We start from the raw sequence: 17,056 nt of genomic DNA, 5'->3' as shown, positions 1-17,056 counted from the left end.
GAGCAGCTCCTATAACTTTCTAATGAAAATATTAAAAGATTGTCTTTGGTTAAAGAGATTAAACCATACTATTCTAATGAGCTTCCATGGTTATTTTCTGGCACTGCTTCTAAAAGATTTGTTAAAGCAAATGGACTGAAGTGCTGTGTGAAAGTATTGTTCACCTATGTAAAGAATAATAGGAATTGAATAAGAACCAATGAAGGTTATTACATATTTACAGCCAGCAGTATGGGACCAGGCTTTTTTTTTTAAAGCTATGTTTTTCATAATGACATACTTTCCTTTCCATAACTGTCCACATGAGTTTTATCCAACAGCTCCCATCTCTCCTTCCAGAGATGTCTGCAAGTTCCTGCTCCCTTCACTTTCCTCCTCTTTCTCCAGAAGGAAAGACAAAATAATTGACTCCAGAATTTTAAAATAAAGTTTCTTGGATATGTATTGAGATTTTCCAGTGGATGGCTTTAATGGATGATTATCATAGATGATATAAATAATTTGTCCATCCATTTTTAAAATAGTCCTTATAATGTATCTAACATGATAGAGGTCCATATAGTTATATGAAACTGGTACTGTAAGTTTTGATAGAAGTCATCACTTCCTTTATTCTTATCCCTGTGCAAAAGCACAGCCATATGTTTTATGGAGCAATTATGCTTCATGGGATAGTGTGAATATTTAATTATTCTGTCTGCAATTTCTGCATTCTCCTGGGCTGTGTACTGCAGCCATTGAAGTCAATAGCAAAACTCACATTGACTTCCAGGGAAGCAGGATCAGACACCTTAGCTGTTTAACTTTTGTAATATGACAACCAGCGGGGGCAGTTTAAATAACCAGGCAAAAGCTGAGTTTCTTAGTCTGTGTCTGAATTTAAATGTTTCTGGTATGTGACGTTTGCTTTGAAGTGTTTTAAACTATGTTGGTTTCCCAGGGAAAAACAATCTGAAAGAATCTAATTGTGCCTTTCCCAAATTAACTGTGCTGACTTGTCCAAAATTGTTACTTTTAATTCATTGCTGCCACTAGTATAGCAGATGTATGATTTTTGTTAAGGTGGTATATTGAAGCTTTTTGCCACATATGGTATGACACTGCAATATTTTCAATTAATGTAATCCAAAAGTACTATTCATATTTTTGGAGAATACAGATAATGGGGCCAAAATACAAACAAAATGTATTTGATATCCATTTGTGGATACCTTTCTCTGATTTTTATGGATATCTTTAGGACCTTGAAGATGTCATTTTGTGGGCCCTAAACTATTATTGCTATTTTAGGATGACCAAGTTCAGTGGTACAGAATTGTTTTGTAATCTTTCTGAGAAATTAAATGCTTCTAGGAATTGTCCCTTTACCAGGTGTATTGACATCTTTTCTAATTCTCCAATATGGCCACTGAGCTGCCCATGTTTAGTGTGTAAGAGTGGATAACTATTAAATGTGATGTTGTATAATAGGTAGCCAAAAATGGGCTCAGCCAAGGGATACTGAAGGTTCATAGGCCCAAAAGCTGATTTAGTTTCTGTTCTTATATATGTTGGCAAATTAAATGTTATCAGTTTTTAAAAAAATAAATGGTAGCAGCCCAGCACTCATCATGAGCAAACCTGTAATAACAGCAATGTGTGCGTACAGTATAAAGGGAAAGTTTAGTAAGGAAACAGATTAGTTTCAAACTTACAAGGATTTTATTGTGAATAATGAGAGGAGTGAAGGAATTCTCTACAAAATTATGAAAGCCTGTCCTTTGAAACCATAAATGCCAAGTTTCCCAATTCATACAATACATGGATTTATATTCACTGCTCTTTGAGCTGTTGTGTAATGCAGTGCTTCAAAGTCAGGTTTTAGAAAATTATCCTAGAGTTATGCACCATTTATTTTCTTTTAATTGAAATTTTGTGTGTATTAGTCTAAAGTTTAATTCAGCATTACAACTCAGTAAATTTAAACCTTGATTATTGACAAAATGTAACATTTAATAATGTGCACGTTTGAAACTTCTATAATAAAGACATGAAAACACTAACATAAAATTTGATTATCCAGTTTGTTACTGCATACTGAGGCTATATTCAGTATGTTAAGGTTTGTTTATCAAAATGTTTTAATTATCTAATATTATAGATTTTTCATGTATCTAGTGCTATCTACAGAGGACTGCATTGCACACTGTAGCAGCACAGACTGCTGCCTTTCCATCCAAATGTTTGTTAGCAAACAAAAACGGAATGGTTTTCATAATACTCATTGCAGATGAAACACATAAGGAACATAATTAAGTATCATATAAAAAGCAAGAAATAAGCATGGTGATTGAAGGAAGATTAGTGAAGAACTTGAAAGCTCAGTGTACATCTCTCCAAGAATATGTATAAGCATATGTTCTGTGTGAACTCTTCAAAAGTTATTATCCAAAATTAAATTAAAGCTAAGCTAATCATTTTTAATTAAAATGGGAAGAACACTAGAGAAGGATTATGAACCCCAAAACTACTGAATAACAACATGCACTAACTATACATTCTTCTTCGAGAGATGTCCCTGTGGGTGCTCCACTCCAGGTGTTGGTGCGTCCCTGCGCCTTCGCTCGGAGATTTTTCGTAGCAGTACTCGTACTGGCCACGCATGCGCAGAGGCTGCCCCTCGCTGTGAGTCTAGGATAATAGTACGCATGCGTGGCCAATCTCCTCAGTTCCTTCTCTACCGTCCCCGGCCTGAGACGGAGCTCAGCAGACTCGTTAGGAAATCCCTCACTTTCTTACAATTACCTGTTATAGTAGTTAGTTTGTTGTCAGTTCTTGTTAGTCTAGTTTATTAGTTCTTTATCTGTAAAAAAAAAAAAAAAAAAAAAAAATTCTCTCAGCCGCAGCCGCTTCTACCATGCCTGGCTCCACAGGCTTTAAGCGCTGCTCTAAGTGCAAGGATGCTATCCCACTCTCTGATGGCCATTCTCTTTGTATAAAATGCCTGGGGGAAACACACATTCCCCAAAAATGTGCCCACTGTACCAAACTCAGTTCCAGGGCACGAAAGGACAGGGAGCTCAAATTGAAACTGCTCCTCCTGCAGAAGTCTCTCGGGTCAGTTTCAGACCCAGCCGCCGACTCCGGCTCTACTGCCCGACACAGCCCCCCTGCTTCAAAAAACCTGAAGAAAACTTCAAAGAAGGGGCAGCCCTCTCCAACAAGGAAGTTGGTGAGGCACAAAAGTGCCTCAGGCAGGTCAACAGTTTCCCTGCCTGTGTTTCCTCGCCTCAGCACTTTTGAAGAGCCGGGCTCCTCAGGCACCGCACGAAAGCCGCCTCAGGTTGCGGCGGCGGCGCGAGGCTCCGGTGCCGAGGCTTCAGGCTTTCAGTTGCCTGCCTCGTTTATGGCACCGTTCGGCACCGAGATGGACGCGGTGCCGACATTTCCCGCCCTGGCTGACCCTCAGCGGGCTGATGTTGCCCCCCCGGCACCTACCACGGCACCGGCAACCGCGGCACAGACTGACAGGGAGATCAAAGGCAAAACCCCTGCTCAGAGGAATGTTCCCTCAGGGCAACTTCCTCCTCCACAGTTTTCACCTCATTCAGGAGCCTCACCTCTTCAATTTACTCAGACAGCAGATCTATCGGTGTCACCTATTCTGCAGTCTCCCCTGATGACTGCCTGTTTTTCTCCAGTGCATGACTCAGGATCAGAACAACCTTCCTCCAGTGAGGAGGAAACTGATCCACAGGCAGTTTTTTCTCCTGATCAAGGCTCCCACACCCCAATCAACAGGGGTTACAAACAAATCACCTCAGCCTGTTATCAGGATCCTGCCCCATGGGGAGTGAACCCTTGGATGGCACCACCTATGCCCTACCCACCACCATGGCAATGTTGGGCACCATGGGTATCGTACCCACGAGAACGCATGCGCTACGGCACTTCGACCAGGCGCAACGCCGGTTTAGCACCGCCACGTGACGGATCTGCCGGTGACATAAGATACCAGGCAGCACCGTCACACTCTCAGGAGCAACTGAGTCCTGCTCCTATTCCAGCAGAGCCCGACGTAACGCCTGAGGAAGCCTTACTTCCCCTTCCTCCAACACCGTCGGATGACTATGCAAAATTCCAAGACCTCTTTAAAAGAGCTGCCGGTGACTTAAAAATTAACTTGGAGGAAGTCACTGAACAACAGCATGAGCTAACAGACATCCTGCAGCCCTCTTCTTCCTCTAGAGTGGCATTGCCAATCAACATAGCCCTTTTAGAACCCGCTAAATCCATCTGGCAGAATCCAGCCACAAGCCTACCTACCTGTAAACAAGCGGACAGGAAGTATTTCATCCCTTCAAAGGGCTCTGAATTCCTTTTTACCCATCCGGCGCCAAACTCATTGGTAGTGGACGCAGCGAACCAGAGGGCCAAACAACAGTACGCCCGCTCCACCCCAGCCAACAAAGACAGTAAACGCCTGGACCTCTTCGGCCGTAAAGTATATGCATCCTCGACGCTACAGTTTCGCATAGCTAATTATACCGCAGTCCTTGCAAAATATGACCACAAAAACTATAGTAAGTTCATGGCTTTATTGATCACATCCCAGAGCAGAAGAAACAACAATTCACAGCTCTGGTTTCCGAGGGACAAACCATATCACGCACCGCTCTCCAAGCGGCCCTCGATGTAGCTAACACTGCAGCAAGGTCGACCGCCACAGCAGTGGTCATGCGACGGGGTTCATGGCTCTCTTCCTCCTTCTTCCCTCGAGAGGTCCAGAGCACCATTGAAGATCTTCCCTTCGACGGGGAAAAACTTTTTGCCTCCACCACAAACGACATGCTTCATTCGATGAAGGACGCAAGAGCAACCCTCCGGTCCCTAGGCCTCCAGCCACCTGCGACCAGAAGACGACAATTTAGATACCAACCTTATCAACGTCCACGCTACCCCGCATTTACACAACATTCCTATAGACCGCAGGAACAACAGCAGCCGCAACAACGCCAAAGACCAAGATTCCAACGTCGTCGTCCTAACTCTACAGGGGCGCTGCAACCCCCTCCAACTAATAGGCAGATTTGAAGCATTGGTCGAGGGTTTAGAAAACAGCGTTCCCACTTCAGCCGGCACACCTATCTTTGGACACCGCCTACGACCATTCTCTCATCAATGGCAACAAATTACATCCGACAAATGGGTCATAGAGGTAGTTACAATTGGATACGCCATCCCCTTCCTCTCCCTCCCTCCCACCCACCCACCCTCCCCGTCCCTCTTCAGGGACCCATCTCACGAGCAACTACTCTTCCAAGAAGTGCAGCATCTCCTTCAACTGGGAGCAGTAGAAACTGTGCCAGAACGACACAGAGGGAAGGGGTTTTATTCCCATTATTTCTTAACAGAGAAGAAAAATGGGGGATGGCGACCAATCCTCGACCTCAGGCGGCTCAACAAATTTGTCAAAAAGCAGAAGTTCAAGATGGTCACTCTCACCACTATAATCCCAGCGCTGGAGCAGGGCGACTGATTTTCAGCCCTCGACCTACAGGACGCCTATTTTCATGTGACTATACACCCGTCCCACAGACGATTCCTACGCTTTACTCTCGGCTCCACACATTTCCAATACCGGGTTCTCCCCTTCGGACTGTCCACGGCCCCCCGTGTTTTTTCCAAGATCCTAGCCGTAGTTACAGCCTACCTCAGAAAACAAGGGGTCGTAATATTTCCTTACCTAGACGATTGCCTCCTCAAAGCTTCAACGTTCGACGAAGCTCTCCGATCCATACGACTTACCATCGATTGTTTCCTATCTTTAGGCCTGCAAGTAAACAAAAACAAATCCACATTATACCCCACTCAACATCTGGAGTTCATAGGGGCATACCTAGACTCCCGGACGGGGTTGGCATCTCTCCCACCAGCCCGCTTCAATTCTATAAGTCAACTGGCCACAACGATTCGCAACAGTCCCCAGGTGACTGTCCGGGACTGCCTACAAATACTAGGTCACATGGCCTCGTGCACCTCTGTCGTCCAAAATGCACGTCTACACATGAGGTGCTTCCAAGCGTGGTTGGCCACAGGGTACAGACCGAATGTGCACCTTTTAAACAAGACTCTCTCCATACCTATCCGAGTCAAAGATTCTCTACAGTGGTGGACAATTCACTCCAACCTCTGCTCTGGAGTCCCCTTTCTTCAGCAGGCTCCATCCCTCATACTGACGACCGATGCATCTCTGACAGGATGGGGTGCACACATGTCTCACCACACAGCCCAGGGGCTTTGGTCTTCAACCGAGTCCTCTCTCCATATAAACGTCCTAGAACTTCGAGCCATTCGCAATGCGTGCCGTCAGTTCCTGCCACTGATCAAGAACCAACACGTACGCATAATGACAGACAATATTGCATGCATGTTCTACGTGAACAGGCAAGGGGGAGCTCGATCCCACTCTCTGTGCACAGAGGCTCTGAAGCTCTGGAACTGGTGCATTGCGAACAACATCCGGGTATCAGCGGCCTATCTTCCCGGAGTGATGAATACCACAGCGGACGAACTAAGCAGACGTTTCCCGTGGGATCACGAATGGGAATTAAACGAGCACACCATTCACAACATATTCCGCATTTGGGGCTACCCAGAAATAGACCTCTTTGCAACTGCAAAAAACAAGAAATGTCCCAATTTTTGCTCCAGAGCAGGGCTAGGCAAACATTCCTTGGGAGACGCATTCATGATCCCATGGAACCAAAACTTACTCTATGCGTTTCCCCCGATACCGGTTCTGAACAGGATCCTGATAAAAATACGAACAGATGGGGCCAAGGTGCTCCTAATTGCCCCATCATGGCCCAGACAGCCCTGGTTTCCGTTTCTCACCAAAATGTCGATTCGACCACCAATCCCCTTGCCTCTCATTCCGAGCCTCCTATCACAACAACACGGCCGTTTTCTCCACCCCAACCTACCCATGCTCCACCTCAAAGCATGGTTCCTCCATGGTTCTCCCAAAACGAACTAGATTGCTCTGAACAAGTTCAAAGAGTGCTCCTACATAGCAGAACACAATCTACTCGCACCACCTATCTATGTAAGTGGAAACGATTCACACACTGGTGTTCAACTAAACAACTTAGTCCCACGTCAGCATCTCTTCTGCTCATACTTGAATACCTATTGGGCCTTAAGCAATCCGGCCTTTCTTCCAGTTCCATCAGGGTCCATTTAGCTGCTATTACAACTTTTCATGACAAAATCGATGATACTTCTGTATTTGCTCATCCGATCACCAAGCGCTTCCTCAAGGGACTACAAACCCTATACCCAGACATAAAACCACCCACCACTCCGTGGGACCTTCATCTAGTTCTATCTTGCCTAACTCAGCAACCATTTGAACCCCTAGCCACGTGCTCCCTTTTACACCTTTCGATGAAAACAGCATTTCTAGTGGCAATTACCTCCGCCAGGCGGGCAGGAGAAATAGCAGCTCTTATGGCAGACCCACCATATACGCTATTTTTCAAAGACAAGGTTACCCTCAGGTTACACCCCAATTTTCTTCCTAAGGTACACTCGTCATTCCACATTAATGAGCCGATACACTTACCAACCTTTTTCCCAAAGCCACATGCGAACTCATTCGAAGCCTCCAATGCATACACTAGACGTACGTAGGGCCTTGTCCTTCTATTTGGATAGAACCAAACCTTTTAGAAATTCTTCCAGACTTTTTGTCTCCATCGCGGAGCGTTCCAAAGGTACGCCTATTTCTACCCAGAGACTTTCGAACTGGATTTCCCAGTGCATCCGGTTGTGCTATCAGATAAAGAAAGCTACACCTCCAGACGGCATCAGAGCACACTCCACTAGATCTATGGCTGCCTCTGTAGCATTCTTACGCAAAGTTCCCCTGGCTGATATCTGTAAAGCAGCCACCTGGTCCTCTGAGCACACATTTGTTAAACACTATGCCCTTACTCAAGGCCCTCTATCTGATATACGTTTGGGCAGGGCTGTACTATCAACGGTGTTCCTATCAGATCCGAAGTCCCTACCTCCTTAAAATATACGGCTTTTAAGTCACCTGGAGTGGAGCACCCACAGGGACATCTCTCGAAGAAGAAGAGGAGGTTACTCACCCTGTGCAGTAACTGACGTTCTTCGAGATGAGTGTCCCTGTGGGTGCTCCACTACCCACCCTCCTCCCCTCTACTTCGGAGTTGGGGTAGCCTCCGTTGTAGAGAAGGAACTGAGGAGATTGGCCACGCATGCGTACTATTATCCTAGACTCACAGCGAGGGGCAGCCTCTGCGCATGAGTGGCCAGTACGAGTACTGCTACGAAAAATCTCCGAGCGAAGGCGCAGGGACGCACCAACACCTGGAGTGGAGCACCCACAGGGACACTCATCTCGAAGAACGTCAGTTACTGCACAGGGTGAGTAACCTCCTCTTTTAAAAATCTCTGAATAATTTTGTTGGTGTAATTATATGGTTACAGTATTACTTTCACCTCCAGGACCTTGACAGCTTTTATTATCTACTATATATATTGTGCTATTAGTTCTCTTGCAAAGGTTCTCTCATTCTGTAGGAGGGAATCAGTGGAGGGTTCTTGCATGAAGAGCCAGCTCTGAAGTGAAGGTTAATGGTAGGTTCCACAGTTGCCAACTTTCATGTGGTAAATAAGCACCCTGACTTTCACAAAGCCTAAAATCAAGCTAATCCCATTTCAAAACAAGGCCAAAACAAGCCAGTCTCTAAGAACCCCAACACTCTATGTGACTAGATCCCACCCAGCGTGCAGTCTGGGGACTGGGGTTGGCCCGCTGTGCACCTCTGACTCTCTCACCCCCTTGCCCCTGCTTCCCCCCCCCCTTACCCCTGCTTGCCGGGAGCCAATCAAGAAAAAGAAGCAGCAAGCTACAAGCCCAACATGCAACAAGCTATAAGCCAAAAACTAGCCACCAAGCAACTCACAAGCCAATTAAGCCAAAAACAAGCCCAATTTCTGTGGTTTTTTTCCCCATGGGTTTGGCCCTGCATGCCATCTTGGCTGCCATACCATCTTCCCTATCCTGAAGGTGTTGAGTGCTGCCTCTTTTTAGGATTTAGACCACCAGCACCTAGAAAAGCATTTCTGTGCCCCAGAAAGCAGACACCAGACTTAGTGTCTTGCCTTCTCCTCTGCCTGTCCGTTTCTCCCTCATTCTATCTCACATTTTTCATTAAAAATTGAACTTTTAGGCGGAGCTTTTCAAAGGGATTTGGACTCCCCATTACATTTCCCTTGGTGGATTTGAAAATCTCAATCTTTAAGGTTTGTTGCCCAGTAATGAGACCCAGCTTGATGTTAGGAGCTCTCCATGGTGCTCTGGCACTGAATCTGCTCCTACAATGCATCTAATAACACTGGTCTACAATTTTTGAAAAGTCGTCTGCTTCAGAGATAAAATGTGCTATTTATTATGTATTTTGATGTGCTGAATTCAAATATGACAATTAAAACAACTGATTGGCTACTGTTTCTAAGATATTTAAGTTTTTACATTTGATGTCTATGTATATTGTGTAGATAGTAGAGTTTTAATCATAAATTGTAAACCTAGGTCTTTTCATGTGTTTATGGTTGCTTTACATGATAATATTTCACCTGTCCTGTTTATGTAACACTTTAAAAATCAGCAAAAGGGTTATATAAATAAAATTTATTATGAAACAAAAGGCAAAAAACTATTCTGTACATAGGTTAGTCCTATTCAGTGTCTACTCGGCGCTTCTTGGCTTGTCTCTTGTATTCATTAAATGGAGCATCTCTTGTCACTGTCCAGCAATAGTCTGCAAGCATTGATGGGCTCCATTTGCCCTGATAGCGTTTCTCCATTGTTGCAATGTCCTGGTGAAATCGCTCGCCGTGCTCGTCGCTCACTGCTCCGCAGTTCGGTGGAAAAAAATCTAGATGAGAGTGCAAAAAATGTATCTTTAGTGATATGTTGCAACCAAGGCTTTTGTATGCCTTGAGGAGGTTTTCCACCAACAACCTGTAGTTGTCTGCCTTGTTGTTTCTGAGAAAATTTATTGCCACTAACTGGAAGGCTTTCCGTGCCGTCTTTTCCTTGCCACGCAGTGCATGGTCAAATGCATCATCTCGAAGAAGTTCACGAATCTGAGGACCAACAAAGACACCTTCCTTTATCTTAGCATCACTTAACCTTGGAAATTTTCCACGGAGGTACTTGAAAGCTGCTTGTGTTTTGTCAGTGGCCTTGACAAAGTTCTTCATCAGACCCAGCTTGATGTGTAAGGGTGGTAACAAAATCTTCCTTGATTCAACAAGTGGTGGATGCTGAACACTTTTCCTCCCAGGCTCCAATGACTGTCGGAGTGGCCAATCTTTCTTGATGTAGTGGGAATCTCTTGCACGACTATCCCATTCGCAGAGAAAACAGCAGTACTTTGTGTATCCAGTCTGCAGACCAAGCAAGAGAGCAACAACCTTCAAATCGCCACAGAGCTGCCACTGATGTTGGTCATAGTTTATGCACCTCAAAAGTTGTTTCATGTTGTCATAGGTTTCCTTCATATGGACTGCATGACCAACTGGAATTGATGGCAAAACATTGCCATTATGCAGTAAAACAGCTTTAAGACTCGTCTTCGATGAATCAATGAACAGTCTCCACTCATCTGGATCGTGAACGATGTTGAGGGCTGCCATCACACCATCGATGTTGTTGCAGGCTACAAGATCACCTTCCATGAAGAAGAATGGGACAAGATCCTTTTGACGGTCACGGAACATGGAAACCCTAACATCACCTGCCAGGAGATTCCACTGCTGTAGTCTGGAGCCCAACAGCTCTGCCTTACTCTTGGGTAGTTCCAAATCCCTGACAAGGTCATTCAGTTCACCTTGTGTTATGAGGTGTGGTTCAGAGGAGGAGGATGGGAGAAAATGTGGGTCCTGTGACATTGATGGTTCAGGACCAGAAGTTTCATCCTCTTCCTCGTCTGACTCAAGTGAGAATGATTCTGGTGCATCAGGAACCGGCAGTCCTTCTCCGTGGGGTACTGGGCGTATAGCTGATGGAATGTTTGGATAATGCACAGTCCACTTTTTCTTCTTTGACACACCTTTCCCAACTGGAGGCACCATGCAGAAGTAACAATTGCTGGTATGATCTGTTGGCTCTCTCCAAATCATTGGCACTGCAAAAGGCATAGATTTCCTTTTCCTGTTCAACCACTGGCGAAGATTTGTTGCACAAGTGTTGCAGCATATGTGTGGGGCCCACCTCTTGTCCTGATCTCCAATTTTGCAGCCAAAATAAAGGTGATAGGCTTTCTTAACCATAGTGGTTATACTGCGCTTTTGTGATGCAAAAGTCACTTCACCACAAACATAGCAGAAGTTATCTGCACTGTTCACACAAGTACGAGGCATCTCTGCTCACTTTGGCTAAACAGAAATGTGTCCCTTTGCAAAATCAAACACTGACAAATAAGAGAGCACGAAACTGTATGATTTCTAGAGCTGATATAGGGCAATTTGTTCAGCAGAGTGATGTAAGCTTCGTTATGATCGCATCATCCATGACTTCTAGGAATAACATGATGCAATTCATATCATATATGACGCAATACCAGCTTCAGATTGCATCATTCATTGTTTTGCCTAAAAAGCAAGTACTGTCCAAACCCAGTCATAGATTTATTCATAGATCCAGTCAAAGATGTATTTTAGTCATTTCTGGTTTAAATTGAGATCCCTTCCCTTTATAACTCACTTATCCTCCACCATTCCCAAGTCAAGGGTCGTATATACTGACCCAATAGCATATCTTGAAAACTAGAGCCAATCAACAATTTTAAGCATCATTTTCGTTCTCAGTGACCCAGAATTAGTAAAGTTTGACTACATTTATTTCAGAAGCATTTTGGCTGTAGAGCAGTGTAATCAGTCTTTCATTGCACATGCTACAGCGAGTGAGGGAAACAGAGTGCTGACTGCAAAGTGCATTTCAGCAACAGCCCCAATGTTAGAACGTCATGGAGGGTGTCTGTTACTGAGAGGAAGTGGCTCAGTGTTGTGATGGTGCAGTGGTGGGCAGGGAGGAATAGGTAAAAAAAATTCCTGATGGAAATAGCAGAACGGTATCTCTCTGCAGTAGCTTAAATGCTGCGTGCTGGCATCCCGCATGACTAGTCTACTGAACATGAAATCAAATAATATTGTCTGAATGCTATAAAAATCCCCTAGAAATGTTAGTTATCAGTCACATTGATTCTGTATCGTATGGGGAATAAAACACTCCTAGTAGAAGCTTTCTGAAATCGTTACTGGAAAAATTGTGTTGCTAGAAAAGGGGCTATTTTACTACTTAATTTTATTGTTTTTGCTAAGCAGTGAAACTTAAATGGGAACAAGGTTTGTGCTTGCAACTGTGTGTCAAACACTGAAAATAAATGTACATGAAATGATGGTTAATTAAATTGAGTGAATTTTATTTGCTTGCCCAAAAAATAATTACTTGCCTGGGGCAAGTGAGTGAGTAGACTTTTTTAAGGCTCATTTATTATTAATCTGTGGGTATGTATCTTTTTTTAAATTCAAAATATAATGGAGTACAGAGTTCTATTGCATTTTGATAAGCACAGTTGATTCAAAACCAGATTAGCCTGTGGTGTGTTAGTTTCTTTTGAACCCACTAGGTTAAATCATGGCCTCACTTTATCCATGTCATAAAAATAATATTTGGTAGGAAATTATTAGCAGTGTTTAGTAAGTTAGCACTCACTCAGCTCCTTGAGACTTTCTTCCTAGATGTACAATACGAGGGTTGGCTGGTACATATTTCCAGATGAAAAGTTAGTTTTTTTTTTTTATTGTTTACATATATTAAAGTGCAAACATGTTACCATGCTCATGGGCACTAAATAGAGCCATTAAATATGTCATGAGCAATTGAAAAACTTTACACATTTTCCCTTTACAAATATGAACATTCTTCATTTGATATATACTAATTGAAAAGTATTTTTCCCCATGTAAATAATAGCCCTTGAGACTTAATCAGATGTATTTTGAAGTTTCATTCCATTCAAAACCACTAATGCAAATGTAGTTATAGAATAACAGCAGTCTGGTGTGGGCTTTTGGCAGAAGTAGTGTGGGATTGTCGCCTGATCCAATGCTGAGCACTCAACAGCTGCTGGCCCTGTGTGTGTCTCTCATATGTATCTTCATAAGCCAAAGCACCCATTTATTTATTTTTATGCCAGTGTTTCACCTGTTTTATATAAATGGTTCATTATTGTATCTGATATTATTAGAGTTGTCATTACTGGATCTGTCATTGTTTATGCCTGGCACTTTAATGCATCGAATACTCTCATATTTGTCACTATCAAGAGTCCGATTTCTATCAAATGGCTTGAGTTTCTTGATCACTTATTTGCTATGTGAAGTTTGAATTCTCAAGTGTCAATTCCATTTTAATTTGCAAATGTAATTTGTAAATAGCTCACCCTAAACAATCTTGCCACTTGTTAACAATAAAGCAGATCTGCTGGATAAAGCATTATCTTGTACGTTTCTGTATTGTCAAGTGTAAGTTGTCTCAAAAAGTAGCCTAGCATTGTTTTGTTTAGTACTGTGTTTGAATCATGTACATTTTTGAATTCCCAAGGTCCACAGGAAATACACTTCGGCATGTGTAATGCCTGCTCCTAACATTTGGGCCAGCTACTGTCTTCTCCTGTGAGTAGAGACAGCTGAAACACTGCAAGTAAAACTTTCAAAAGCATGTGCATGAATTTTATTGAGAATGAGGCTCCCAGGTGTCTCAACCCATTTTGAAAATGTGACTTACTCTCCTAAATCACTAAGGACTTTGGAAAATTTTATCCTGAATTTTAATTAGTGTTTGTACAACTCTTGGAAGATGTAAAGTTATGTCTAACTGAGAAGAGTTATCTTCATATTTATATACCTACTATTGAGTATGATTAGTTTATATAGAGCTTTTAGTCTTCTGTTTGCCTTTTTTCTGACAATGTAAAGGAGTTATTTTAATGCATAGCCAATCACTGTGATGTCTGTGTTGTAAATGTAAATCTCATCTATATTTTTCTTGTGTTAGATTCTTTCATGTGAACAGAAGCTGTAATTCATAGGATTTTTTTGTCCAGTCCAGCTGAATTGAGACAGAGTTCCTCTTTTCATCTTCATTCCCCCGACACTGCCCTAATTTCAAAGCTGCTCCAATTGGCATTTTTTTCTGGCCCCACCACACCCTCCTCAGGTCCTATTTTTGCTGCAGAGAAAAGCAGATACTTCCTCTTCTGTACTCTGGGTGAAACTCATTCCTGTATAGAGGTGTGTGGCGGGGCGACAACTCACCGGCGCGGCGCCTCCTGCTGGTCATCCTGGGAATTAGCTCTTCCAGCCTCTGGAGCGCCCTCTGCAGGCCAGTGTCTCGCCTGCCACTGGCCCCCATGTCCCTCCCGGACCCCAGTGCCCTTTACATCAGGGTTCTGCCCCCTAGCAGAAACCCACAATCTGGGTCTCCCCACCCAAGGGAACCCCCAACCCCCTATCCTTACCTTGCCTCAGTGGCTACTGCCAGTCATCGTCTAGCCCCCGCTCCCTGGGGCAGACAGCAGTCTATAAACCACCCATCATCAGCAAGGGGGGTTGGACCAGCTGCCTCTGCCTATATCTGGGCTGCCCCTCTGCAGCCCTAGTACCCTTCTGTGGGCCCTTAACTCAGCCTGCAGCCTGGGGCTTTGCTAGGCTGGAGCTCCCCAGCTCCCTCTGCCCTTCCCCAGCACTGCTGCACCCTAGGTACCCTCCTCAGCTTCCCAGGCAGCCAGGTCCTTCTCTCTCAAAGACTAGAGAGAGAGTGGCCTCTACAGCCTCTGGCCCTCAGCCCTGTTATAAGGCCAGCTGTGGCCTGATTGGGGCACAATCAGCCTAGCTTTACCAGCCACCTTCCCCCAATCAGCCTAGCTTTACCAGCCACAGCCCTCTCCAGGGCTGCTTTAACCCCTTCAGGGCCGGAGCGGGGTGACCACCCCGCTACAAGGGGCCACAGAGGCCTATGCACCATTTAGATCTACCGGAGCCCTATTTTGAGGATGTAAGTTGTGCATAGGCCATGGGTGCTCTGCATAAGGTGAATTTCACGCTGCCTGAGTGAGTAACTTGCAAAAGATTCTTTTCCCTGGGGAAATGAGTCTTTTTAAAAGTCTCCTCTAGGAATTCTGCGTTTTTGGAATTGAGTGCAATGCTTGGGGTAGGTTTTGCCAAGTGCTCCCCCTTGCCTCCATACTAGTGAGTTTCAGCAGCTCCTCACCTGCTCTGGTAGCCACTGGCTTAGCTGTCTCATGCTTTGTTGCATAAGAGATTGGGGGAACAACAGGGATTTCAGTAAAGTGGATTTAGCACCTGAACATTGGCTTACCCTCCTTCAGGATCACTATCGTGCTTCCATTGTGAGCCAGCCCTTCACTTTGCTGATGTGTGGTGGGGACAGCACCAGAGCTGCTTTTGAAACAACACTGCCACTGTTCCCTACCACAACTTGCGTCATGCCACAAAGCCCGCAGGACAGTTCTAATTAAGGGAAGGAAAATGCTCTCACTGAAGCCCTGCATAGACAATTACTACGCTGGCTTCTTTTTGTCCTGAGGACTTCAGAGAGGACCCTCACCTTGAGACCAATTTCCTATCTGACCACTCAGTCCATCACCAGAGGAACCCTAACCAGATACCTTTTTTGTGCTGCCTATGCTGCTCACCCAACCCTGCTAAATTACTAAAACCCTCTTGTGACAAGATCACTTCTTGTCATGCACAGGTTTAGTTTAAAAAAAACCAAAACCTGGTCATCCGGGAGAAGCTGCTTCTATCACCCTTTAACTTTTGTCTCAGAAATAGAAATCTGGAAATTGATTTGCTAAGTGATCTTTGCAAAATTGCTATTCATAGCCCATTTACTGTTCATTCTTGTGGGCTAGAGAAAGTTATAAACTGAAAGTAAACAAGTCAAGGAATGCAAGTCATCGTGACAAGCAGCACTGGTGAATAAGAAGTGAATAATCTGCACTTGGCAATAAGATACAAACAGGCAGGATATTTATTAAGAAAAACAGACCGCAAACAATTTTATAGTTTCTCAAGTCAGAATTATGATCTCCGCTTGCTTGCAGGCCCCTGTTACGTTAATTTTGATGGAGTAAGTGGACCCAGAGAGTCAAGGTGCTAACATGACCCTGCCATTGTACAACACTAAACTGTTAAACAAGGTTTTAGGGTTCCAGCACAGAAACCTCAGCCTGCTAAGTCCCATTGAAAACACTCCATTAAAAATCTTCATAACCTTTGATTAAAGATACAAACAAAGAAGGAGACAGTTCAAGCATTTGAAATGTACAGTATGAAGTAAGGCTTTCATTTTAATGTATCGCTTTTTTCTTTTCCTTGAGAGAGTTTTTTTTATAAAGGAACCCCCCCTGTTTGACAATCTTTTAGATGGTATTTAAGATGGTAATATCCTTTTTGAGGAAAAGAGAACAAGTTAATTGAGATTAACAGTAGCAGCAGCTCCAGCCTAAATCCAATCCTGCTTCCTTTAAGACTAAACAAGACACACACATACACAAGGGGGGAGAAAAGATAGAAAATGCAGCTTCTGACTTTGGTGCTGATTCTTACTTTCAATCTTGCTGCTGCAGAAACACAAGCACAGTCCAATCAGCCACCCCGAGACCTGGCTAACTTGTATCAGCATCACAGCATTCCTTTTAGCTGCCTCATTGGTCACAGGGATCACAGCACTTCTGAAAGAAACACTCTTGACCAGCTAAGCCAGGCTTTTATTAAACAGAAGGCAAAAAAGAGATGGATAGGAAAGAGGGGAAATATAGGGTAGGGGAAGAAAAAAGACACATGAGGGAGGGAGTACTAGCAGGAACCAAAGTCTGATATCCTGGCTGATGTTTAGGTCTTAACCCATGCTGGTGGAGGTGGTGACGTAATTGGTTTCCTTCTCTCT

The sequence above is a fragment of the Emys orbicularis genome, chromosome 2 (genome assembly GCF_028017835.1).
Source record: "Emys orbicularis isolate rEmyOrb1 chromosome 2, rEmyOrb1.hap1, whole genome shotgun sequence".
Lineage (NCBI taxonomy): Eukaryota > Metazoa > Chordata > Testudines > Emydidae > Emys > Emys orbicularis.
The sequence above is the reverse complement of the archived record's forward strand: the minus strand, read 5'-3'. Positions refer to the sequence as shown.